Raw genomic sequence first — 12220 nt, 5'->3', positions numbered from 1 at the left:
TTTTACTTAACACTCGATCTAGGATGCCCTCTACTCTTGCCAAGTTCTTTCTTTGATTAGACCACGTGTACATTGGACCACATGTTCGAATAGGGATCAAACGCTAATCATTGACTAAAGATTGAAATGGCCTCACATCGGAAGTAGATAGAGGACGACTTCCTTTCCTATCACTTAAATAGAGAGAGGCATTCCAGTCGCCCCCTATCGCCCAAGGTAGATTAACAAAGGATCCTAGTTGAGACAAGGTATTCCATTGTTGGTGATGTATATGAGGTGCAAAACTCAAGTACACAAAAGATTGCATCCATTTTGATATTCGATTGGAGATTACTACACGGATACACCACTTAGAAGACCACACTATATCAACCAATAGTTGATCATCCCAAAACAACAAAAGACCTCCTGTAATATCCAGCCCTATTCTAACCCTGACCCTAACCCGGATCCACTGTTGTATTTAGGTCCAAAGACCCGAAGCGGTGGAAGAAGAGATTTATGGGCCATTCTGATTGATGATCATGATTCGGAGACCGAGCCCATGGACATTGATGATGACACCCCTTGCTTAAATGCATTGTCAGTGTTTAAGGAAAGTCTGCGCATCGGAGAAGATTAATCTAGTTGAAGTATCTAATGAACTCCTGTGCACAATCCGAAGGTATTCCCCGAAACTAGACTTCTTAATTGAATTGTACAAGAAAACCTCACTCAAATTGACCTTGTATAGCCTTTTAAAACCCTACTCGAAGTTGCTGAACTAAACCTGATTTTCTGTTGAGAAACATTTTGGTCGATCCTTTTTGTCGATACCATCAACCAAAGTTTCTCAGTCTGCCAAGTTAATGATTCCATGGAATATTCCCACTCTATTTATTATAACCTCGAGCCTTGAGCCCTTTTGCAATCATTTTATCACCTGAAAACGTGGTGGGAGCTTCCCAAAGCAACTCCTTGGCTAATGTGAAGGGCACTCCACCAAAAAATCATTGTTTATCATTGATTCTTGTCTACATCATTGATTCTTGTCTACATTTTCTATTGCTATCTTGCTGATGAGACATTGGGGATGGTGCTGCAACCTTGCAACCACCACTCCAAGTGTCTACTCATGCTCAATCCATGATTTTCTTAGCCATTCATTGATGCTATGCCTCCATCTCATGCCTAGCATATGTATTCCTTAATTAATCTATTAACATCATGCAATTTTGTACCAAACTGAGTTGTAGGGTATACTATGTTCATGTTTATCACAACTATATGATTCCAATCAAATTTCTATTAGTTCCCCTAACTATTACATGCCATTTCCATGTCAATGCAATCAATTCCAACTCATGCCATGATGTTTGTCACTTGAACTTGTTAGCTCAATTTGGGGCTTTTTGTTTAGACCATTGGATTAGGTTAATTTCTTAATTTATAGTGTCCTACTACTGTTGTTAAGCATTCCTCCAAATTTCAGATTGATCCGAACACCGGAAAACCAATTTTGGATGAAAACCCCAAAATCCACTATTCTGCTCCGAAGAGAATTTTGGTCGATCCTTTTGGTCGATACCATCGACCAAGGACCATCGACCAAAGTTGTTGCTGACAACAACCTTGGCCAGTTTTGATCCAATTAGCATCTGATCTTCCCGATTTCTTCTCTAACTTATTATTGATGTTTGTTTAGGGTCTTAACAATTCTTTTGGACTATTTCTTGGTATTCTCAATTCATCATCAATTCAACCCAAGGTAAGGATGGTTATCTCCATAAACATATAAGTCATCAACTTATGATTTGTGTTTTATTTAAAGAATAAAATCTCTTGATTTTCTTTTAATCATTACAAGACTGTTACATATGTGTTAGGACAGTAGCATTGAAATCTTTATACTCTTGTTATGTTTCTTTATCATTCTTGATTTACTTATGTTTATGATGATTCATTTCAATATCATGATTTGATTATTATTATGAAGATGCATTGGATGCATGAGAAATGATGAAATTAAATATGTGATTGCTTACGTATAACTTGGGATTGGGGAGTGTCCTATTGACACTTCTGTCCTTGGGCATCGGAGGGAATAGTATGGGATGTTCTCCGATGGTGCCTATCGACACTCTCCCGGGTTATTGGATGACATACATAGGACTGTCTAGTTGAGTGGCTAGGTTTATCCTTGTCGTGTCAGACCCGAATAGGAAGGGCATTGAGACAAAACGACCCGTGGTAGTGTATGGTTGGATGGGCGCTCTAGGCCGGTAACCAATCAGGTATGGGACATAAACCATGCTACGGATACCTGAAAGGGGCCATTTATTGGTAGAGTTGCAAATGGATAGACTTGGGCTCACCGGCGCTCAAGACCGGTAACCAACCCGTGAGAGTACGTGAGAACTTCCTGTTTACTATTTGTGGATGACCAATAGGGTTGATGAGTCCGTAATCCGGGATTACGCCGACTCTAGTGTGAAGGATCGCCGGGGGCGAGGAATGAACGTATCTGGATCTGACTTCACCGACTGAGTAGATGACTTGCATTGGGCTAGGCTTTACTGTGACATGTGCCAGTACTTATACCAAATGGTGATGTGAGAGAGCAGTGACCGATCCCCTTACCATGGTTTTTTAGATGACTTTACCGATCTTCCCCTGGCAAACCCAAGATATCTTGTATGATTGAGGGGGAGTGACTGATAACCCAGAGAAGTATGGTGCTATGACTTAAAGCATGTCTACCCTAGAGACTAGCATCCATAGAGTTAGGATCATATTTGCATCATATGTTCCATATCACATTGCATTTTGTTATGTTCTGTATATGTATGATTTCTAATTATGGAATAACTACCTTGCTGAGTTCTTCGAACTCATTCCTTTTGTGCAAATGTTTTTAGATTATTCTACAGGCACCGAAGAGTACGATGGCACCCCCTTCGAGATGGACTATGATTCCGCATACTACCATTCGAGTAGTGGCATCTGTGAAGATCCGAGTGTTGGTGCTGAGGAGGATTACTATTCGCACCAGGGTTAGCCCCACGGTTGTGCAGGAGCGGCAGAGTTGGGCTTTCTTCATCCGTACCATTGAGGAGATCACTATTAGAGTAGAAGAAACCCTAGCTTAATGCCCCATTTCCTTGGTGTATTTAGGGAGTACTTGGGCCTGTAATTAACTTGTTCGATTTATCTTCTTGGATACTTGGACATGTAACTAACTTGATTACACTTCTTTTCCGCTGCTCTGAGAGGGTGGTTATCGCACCTTCTCTCACTTTCAGGATTATGATCACACTTTGATATTACCTGTCTTCCGCACTCTGATATATTTAATCTTATCTTATTCATGATACTTAGTATTAATTGTTTTTACCTTGATTATTATTGTTCATGATTATGTCATCGTGTATGTGGGAGGCATGGACCTTCGATCCTTGATCCTTGGACTGTGGATCACATTCCCAGGTATTCCAAATGGGGTACCGGCTGGGTGGATGTGACACCTCCTGCTTTCTCAGCTGGGGGAGGAGTAAGACACACCATTGAAACCCCAATATTTACATAGACTCTCGAGTTTTAGACGACTCGACTTGACTTCACATATAAACAAAAGGTTGGGTCGATGTTGCAAGATTAGGGATTTGAGCTCCGATCTTGTCGCAGGCTGACCTAGGCCCCGACAATTAAGATACATGGTTGTCATGGTGAGAAGGATGGCTTTTGACGTCCAACCATCTCAGCCTCAGGCAGATTGGTTCCATACTCATAAACTCTAAGCTTCTTCCAAGGAGAAGAGGTGACATCTTCCATTGCTGCAGTATCCGCTTCCAACTGTGCTAATATTTTCCTATTAACAGTCACTGAAGGAACAAAGCCAGGCGAGGTAAATATAACATTCTTACCTTTGACATCTGTAAGTAAGTCCGAAAAAGTCTCTTCCTCTGCTTTGAGGGTGGCATGATTAGAAGACTGATTTTCGCCACCCTCCTGGTAATTGAGATCAGTAGTCACATGTCGTTCTTTGGGAAGGTCACTGTGTTCTTGCTTGATTTGGATCAATGGCTCAGGTTCAGCATATTAAGATTGCATTGGCTCTGTTGTATCTTCACAGGATTCTGAAGAAACTTGATCAGAGATATAACCCGATAGAGAGGATGAAATATGCCTAATATTGAAGTGAACGTCTTCAAACGCGGGAAAGTAGAAGTATTTGGTCTCTCTTTGCTTGTAAGGGATGAGCAGGCAAAAAGGCTGTGTATTAGTAGCTTCTCTATACCGAGGAATCGTTATATTGAATAGAAAAGCCATATATAGGAAGCTGCGAACTAACTCCACATCACGCTTGAGGGATATAATCGTCGCTGGATTCAGCACTTCAGCTCTGAGATTCTTGATTAGAAATTCGTCATATAAAGAGACCACATCCTTCAACAGACCCTTTCTACCATGTGGTATAGCAATGTTAGGGGATCGAGGAGGCTCTGCGATAAGTTTGGAAAGAGCAAAGGCCACAACGGGATTTCTCATAAACGGACAATCCATCTGTCGATGCCCAATCCGATTACAAGAGACGCAAACTACCAAAGGTCGATGCTCATACCCCACTTGAACAGAAATGGTGGACTTATCAAGGAGGTCCAATTTAATTACGGTTGGTAGATCCTTGTCTAAAGGGATAAGAATTCTGGCTGCAGGCACTAGCTGGGTAGTTTGAGTCATCCGAAGGACACTCCAGCTCCAAGATGTGTCCAATTTTAGAGAACAATAAGTACAAAATCTCCTTGTCAAAAAACATCCAGTCAAGATCCATCGTTTGCACCCAAATTGTACCCACTTTGAAAACCACTGACTTAGCAAGAACTGCAATCTCCCATGGTTGTAGAAACATTAGATGCCCTTTGTAAGTCCATGGTTGGGAGAACAACAAGCAATGCATATCACGAGCTATAAGGAATTTAAGGATGAATCAATCAACAACTCCTTCAACCAGGTGATAGTCGGCCACAATAATCCCTTCTAACTACCATACTTTTTTTTGCAATGTGACGCAGATCTGTTACATTAATTGGGATGCCATTTGGAATCCATCCCACAAGTGTGTATTTCAGAGAATTTTTCAGAAATGCAAGCTTACCTGCTGAAATGGAAATTGACTCAGGCTTGCGAATAGGAAGAACCAACTTCTGAGTAAAGTCTAAAGTTAGAGTCTCAGCATTTGGGACCACTGGACGAGAAGACGAGGTTGTGGAGATAGAGGTATACATGGCCATAATTCTTAACTGCACCGCTAAGAAATAGAAGGTGAAGAAAACTTCAACAACCGCAAAGTCTCGTGACCCAGCTTCTGTAGCACTTAGAAGAAACCAGCCATATATATAGTGGCGACCAGAAGAAGTGCGAAAAGGAAGAGAATAAGACGAGATCCCAAAACCACTCTCATAAAACAACCCACTATGAAACTAAAGATATCTTCCTTCTCCAGGCCGAAGACAGGTAGCAAAAGGAATTATAGCAGTAAACTTGCAACGCGCAACATATAACTCTATTACCATAGCTAGGTAGAGTTAGAGTTGACACTAAGCGTAGATAAAACCCTGCATGTGGGATTAGCAAAACCGCATACCCATATCATGGATGACACTAATACCACCACTGAAGCGGTGAAAATCCAAGAGGACAGCTCGCATCAAAATAACCATGAAATACTAAAGTTTAACAGAGAGAGGATGGCATAATAGTCATAGAAATAATCATGGTGTGCATGCACAAAGGAGGCAATAGCATCCGGATCCTTAATAGAGAGTAAACACTGAATTATTGCCACCTGGTTATAATTACAACAAGAATACTACCACACCAAGAACCTTAAAATACCAGGAATCTGGGCATGCTTAGGGAGAGGATCATATGCATCGAATATAGAAGGATAGTACCTCAGATTCCATGGAAAAGAGGAGAAAGATCAAAGAGATACAATGGAGGAGGAGGAACCCTAAATCACACCGCTTTTCTCTTTCAGCCCACTTGCCACTTTTCATCCAATACTATATTGATGTACCTAATGTTGATGAAATTAAAAATGTTGTGTTCTCTATTGGTGCATTTAAGGCACCAGGTTTTGATGGATTTCAAGCTTGTTTCTTCCAACATTTCTGGCATGCTATTTAGTCTGATATTGTTATGTTTGTACATAATTTTTTCCAGAATGTTGTACTACCCTTTGGTACTAATCATACCTTGTTGTGTTTTATTCCTAAGAAAGAGAATGCTTGTTTTGTTAATGATTTCCGCCCTATTAGTCTATGTAATGTTTCCTATAAAATCTTGGCAAAAATCATTGCTTTGCGACTAAAACCCTTGCTTCATAATCTTATCTCCCCTTGTCAAGGTGCCTTTGTCCCTAGACGTCAGATCATGGATAATATTTTTCTTGCACATGAAATTTTTTACTTCATGAACAAGACTAAGGCCAAACCTGGCTTCCTAGCTCTAAAACTGGATATGTCTAAAGCCTATGATAGGGTGGAGTGGTCTTCGCTCCTATGGGTTATGCAATGTCTTGGCTTCAGTAGTCAGTGGTGTAGTTTGGTGACTGGGCTTGTGTCTTCCACTTCTTTTTCTGTTAAACTTAATGGGGCACCCTTTTCTTGGTTCACTGCATCCAGGGGCCTTCGTCAAGGATGTCCTCTTAGTCCCTACCTTTTTCTCTTTATCATGGAAGTGTTGTCTAGACTTCTCAATGCTTTTCGGGGCATGAATGTTTTTAAGGGCATCTCCATTGCTCGATGTGCCCCTGAAATTTCTCATTTGTTCTTTGCTGATGATATATTTTTATTTTGCCGGGCTTCCGTGGAGGATGTGTGTGTTATTAAAACCATTATGGACCTGTTCTCTAGTAAAACTGACCAAGTGGTCAGTTTTGAGAAGAGTGAAGCCTTCTTTAGTAAAAATGTGTCCCGGGCTATGCGGGATCGCCTTCTCAAAATTCTGAACTTGAAGGAAATGTCCCTAAATTCTATCTATTTAGGGACTAATCTCTTTACTTGTAGGGCCCGAACTAAGGACTTGGAGAGTTTGGTTAGCAAAGTTCAATCTAAGTTAATTGGTTGGAAAGCTCACTCTTTGTCTTTTGCAGGAAGAATAGTTTTGATTCAATCTGTTCTTCAAGCTCTTCCTATTTACCATATGCAATACTCTTTGTTTCCAATGCAATACTCTTTGTTTCCAAAGCCTATCTACAGGAAATTGGATTCTATCTGCCAAAGGATTTGGCTTGGACACACAGATTCTGGTAAGCATCTTACTCTAATTGCTTGGGATAAATGTTGTCAACCCAAAAGCATGGGAGGGTTAGGACTTAAAAAATTAGAACTAGTTAATTAAGCTCTTCTTATTAAATAGGGATGGCATCTACTTACTGAGTCGAACTCTTTATGGGCTCAGTGCTTTAAGACTAAATATTTCCCACATTTTTCTTTGTTTGACCCCAAGGTCCAAGGCAGAAGGGGTTCTCTGGTGTGGAATAGCATCCGGAAGGTGCTGCCTGCACTTTTTAAAATGATTATAAGGAAAGTAGGTAATGGCAGGTCAACTTCTTTGTGGTTTGACCCATGGGTATTTCTTACCTTTGCCCCGTCTTGTGATCGCAAGACTCTTAATGTGGAGATGCGAAAAGTTTATGTGGCAGAGGCAGTCTTTAGTCATGGCTCTTTCCCCCCACCCTTTAGGTTCAATTGGAATGCAGGATATGTCTTTTAATGGCATCTTTCGATCTTTCTCAGGTTTCGGACTCTTGGGCGCCTGTCCATTCGCAGAGTAATCAGTTGACTACTAAACATGCTTATCGTACCCTATTTTGTCAACACAACTCTGACACCAGCCATAGGTTTTTTAATTGGTGGAAATATTTTTGGAAGCTTCCTTTACATCCTAAGTTTAAAATCTTCTTTTGGCGTGTTTTTCATGCAAGTATCCCGGTCAAAGGAACAACTAGCTAAATGGACCAGGGCTGACCCTTTATGTTTTCTATGTAATAGCCATGGCGAATCAATTTGGCATCTGTTTGCGGTTTGCCAATGGATGCGGAGGATTTGGGCCTCGGGACCACTAGGCCTCCGTTTGGAAGATCTACCTAAAACAGATATGCATGATTTTTTGTACTTTTATGTTATCCCATAATGGGCTGGATAAAGCTAAATTAAAATGGTTCTTTTTTGTTTTTATTATTACCTGTTATGGTATCTGGTTCATTCGTAATAAGACTCTTGCCACTCGAAGCTCCCCGCAGCCTAGTTGGGTCGTAGAGTTCACAAATAAATGGATCAATGATCTCAGTCTTAGTCCATTGAGTAGTAGTACTATGGAAATCTCTCATAGTACCAATGTTACTGAGACTTGTTGGTGTACCATTTTTCCTTCTATTAATCTTACAAATGATAATCTCCTCATATGTGCAGGATGCCCTTCTGATGGAAATGAGTGGACAGGTTGTTGTTGGGCTGTTGTAATGCACGGTAACCTACACCATTGTGTTGTTGGAAGATTCAAGACTCAGAACAAGTTACAACTATTTATTCGGGGCCTCATTAATTAAAGGAATTTCCTATGCTACAATGGCAAGATGTCAAATCACGAAGATCTAGACAATAGAAGATAAGCTTCAACAATACATTCCCAAAGCCCATATTGCATGGCCAATTCAGCTAACAGAGGACCTCTTCACACTAGTAAAGGCAATCAATCAAGTCAAAATTGAATCCTTCCAGAAGCAAGACATTCAAAATTGGTTGTCTACCCTTGCCCAGAATACAACTAAGAGATCACCTCAAGATGCATGGGAGGTTATTCTGCAGCGAGTTATGTAAATGGCATGTGTAATTTCTAGTTGTGTAATATTTCCATTAAAAAAAAAAAAAAAAAAAAAAGAGGTTAAGTGGTATATCTCCCTGAGATTTACCCGTTAGCTACATGATACTATGCCCTTGTGGTTGCTTTTATTTCACAAGCAATCACCTTCATGAATACTAGGAAGAGCTTGTGAAAACCTCCTTGACCACATCCAAATAATTACCATAAGAGATGGATGATTATCCACCATTAATACACAACCCTGACTGCATACCTAAAAGCCCTAGCATATCTCGGAAGTAGGTAGCATTTAAAGCAGTACCTTTGCCAAAGACAATTAGATCATCGAGAAAGCACATCGAGGTAAGCTGGGCATCCACATAGTGCTGATGATACTTAAAAGACCTATGCATAGAAGCCCTAGAAAGATAGTTGGACAACACTTGAATAACCAAATTAAAGAGCAAGGGGACATGGAACATCCTTGTCTCAATCCTCTATTAACACTAAACATCGGAGACTAGGCACCATTCATGAATGCTACATAGCTACGGTTAGTAGTAATGAATTACCCAATTAATGAAGTTGGGATGGAAAGTTATCTTGCTTAACACAATGAAGAGAGAGCTCCACTGAACTAAAAAGTAGGCCTTCCAAAGATCAAGCTTAGCGGAAAATATTGCTTGCCTTGAGTAGAGATGGCACCCTTGTGTGTAAGCTTCTGGAAAGTAAGAACATTATCACTAATTTGCCAAACCTAGATGAACATTGTCTAGTTGAAATCCATCAACTCTTGCAGCACATCGTTCAATTATGATTTTCGTAATAATCAGTAGATGAAGGAGCCGACTGCAATAGGTCTAATATCACCTAATGTGCTTTGAGATTGAGTCGCTCTCTGGAAAAAGGGTAGGCTGAGAGAAGCTTCACTTGATTGGGTGTGATCACTCGCATGATCGTAACCTAAAACCTGAATTCCACGTCTAAGTACCCAAGCATCTAGCCGAAAGAAGTTGTGGGTCATCCAAATTGAAGCCCATGTTTTGGCACTAGAACCCATGGATCTAGCAGAGGATGGTGAAGAGCCTGCCTTATTTGGAACCAAAAGAAGATCTAGTCGGAACCTAGATGGTTTGGGCGCAAGTGGATATCCCGTGCAAGGAAGACAAAATTTGATGATGTCAATGAGCAAGGTAAGAGCCTTCTATATGTTGTTTAAGCTTGCAACAGTGTTAGGGATCAACCAGAAGTGCAAAGTGCTCAAGTACTGAAAAGTACTAGCGACGGTTGGTTGAGGTGGTTGATTAGCCAAGCAACCGCTACCTTGGGTGGTCGCTTGGAGCAGTATGGGCAGAATGCCTGTTTTGCTCCCGACACCCTATTTTCTCATTATTTTAATACTTTAGATTGTTGGGGACAACTACAATGTTAGAAACCAGGTGGTGGAGAGGAAGACCTCATTTTACAGAGAATCTTGTGGAGACTTTGTTGACTTTTGGATTCTAGAAGAAGGTTAGTTAATTACTCTCTTATTCTATTAATTTTCTTCACATTAGACTATTAGAGAGTGGTTTTCTTACAAATCTTTGCTAGAAGATGATAGGAGATGGAGAATACTTATTTTTCTTCATTTCTGATTTAATCGCCGGGAGAACAGATCTCATATCTATTTTAATAGTTGTTACTCTTAGAAAGAGATATTAATTTCTAGATCCATGTTATATTTTGTTTTTCATTTTCTCGTAGTTGGAGAGGCTTGTGTGGTGTTCTAGGAATGTGATTTAGATTTAGAATTATCCCAAAAATCTATCAAAGATGGGTGATCAAAAGTCTAAATTTCAAACTTGGAATTCTGCCAAAAAACCTAGTGGTTGCTTAAGGAGGTCACTTGAGGAGGTCGCTTGGACCAACCGGCTCAAGCAACCGGCCCAAATGACTAGCTGGTTCACAGAGCTTGTTTTGAGGTTGTTTCTCCTTAGTATGATTCCTAAATTAAATGTAACTTCATAAACATAACTTTAGCGGTTTCTAGGATCTCCTGGAGTGTTTGGTTGTGAAGACATAGCTTGTTTATTCGTATTTTTCAGCTAAGTTAGGTAAGGACACAATTACATATATTGTTGGGTTGTTTGATATGTTGATCTGTTTAATATTATAAGCATGTCTATAACTCTTTAACTTCATGTAACTATTATTATGTTACTAATTATGAATTATATTTATTGTGCTTTACTTCAATACATGATGTGAGATGATGTTTGGTGTGGTTTTGAATTGGGGAATACCTGAATTGGTATCCTTATCCTTGGTCATCAAGGATTGTGGTTTGGTCCATTGTCCTTAGTACTTCTTGCCACTATCCCTAGTTGTTGTCCTTCATGATTAGGATGTCTCTATGCATGGTTAGGTTACCCATTACATGCAACTACCCTTTCGGGAGGGGCATTGAAGCCGAGTGACCAATAATGGCAGTGATGTAGTCCTGTGGGTGTCTAACAGAAGCAACCAGTCCATGAAAAGACATAGACCCATTGTTTATCATACAGTGGTAAAGTTGCATATGTTGAGGATTGGACTCATAAGCATCCAAAAGATGGCTTGAGAGTCATGAGGAGACATGAGAGGCATCCGCCCTAACACATGTCGATGACCATAGGGTTAAAGAATATTATCCAATAGAGGTAACCAGTCCATGAGGATTAGCATTCCTATATGGGGAAGGATACTGGACCAACAGGGCACTAGGCATGAGAAAAAGTTTTTGGATCACATGTAGTGTGTTACTATATGACCTTGCATTGGGTTTATAATTCTTGACATGTGCCAGTACTCAGATCAATGGTTGTGGTGAGAAAGTGTGGACCTATACCCCAACCATGGTGGATGATGTGGACCGTACCCTTGCCCAAGATCCCAACAAAGGTAGCTAGTCCATGACGGATCAGAGTGACGAGACCTACCCAAAGGAGAATTGTGTATATCTTAATGCATGTCTTCCTAGGTAGAAACGGACATAATTAGATTCCTTAGATGCATACTGACCATATCATCTCATTATTCATTTCCTTATATTCATATATACTTGGAATGTATGTGATTGTTGCCTTATGGAGTTTTAGAAGTCATCTTTGCGGATTTCCTATTTTTCTTCTAATGGCTATGCAGGTACATAAGAAACCTCATATTTATGGGAGGATAGCTTTGAAAGGATATTGTAGACGTCAATGGGAGTTTGTTACAATGAGCACGAAGCTTTGTGGAATCCATGGAGTGCTCTTACGGCACCCATTAATAAGGGTAGAGCCTTGATAGTATGCCAATGGGATAAGGGAATGAAAGAGGGTCTTATGACACCTTTTATTCAGATATTTGA

This window comes from Hakea prostrata, chromosome 3 (genome assembly GCF_041222555.1).
Source record: "Hakea prostrata isolate BN-2017 chromosome 3, UWA_Hpros_2, whole genome shotgun sequence".
Lineage (NCBI taxonomy): Eukaryota > Viridiplantae > Streptophyta > Magnoliopsida > Proteales > Proteaceae > Hakea > Hakea prostrata.
Note: the sequence above shows the minus strand (reverse complement) of the source record.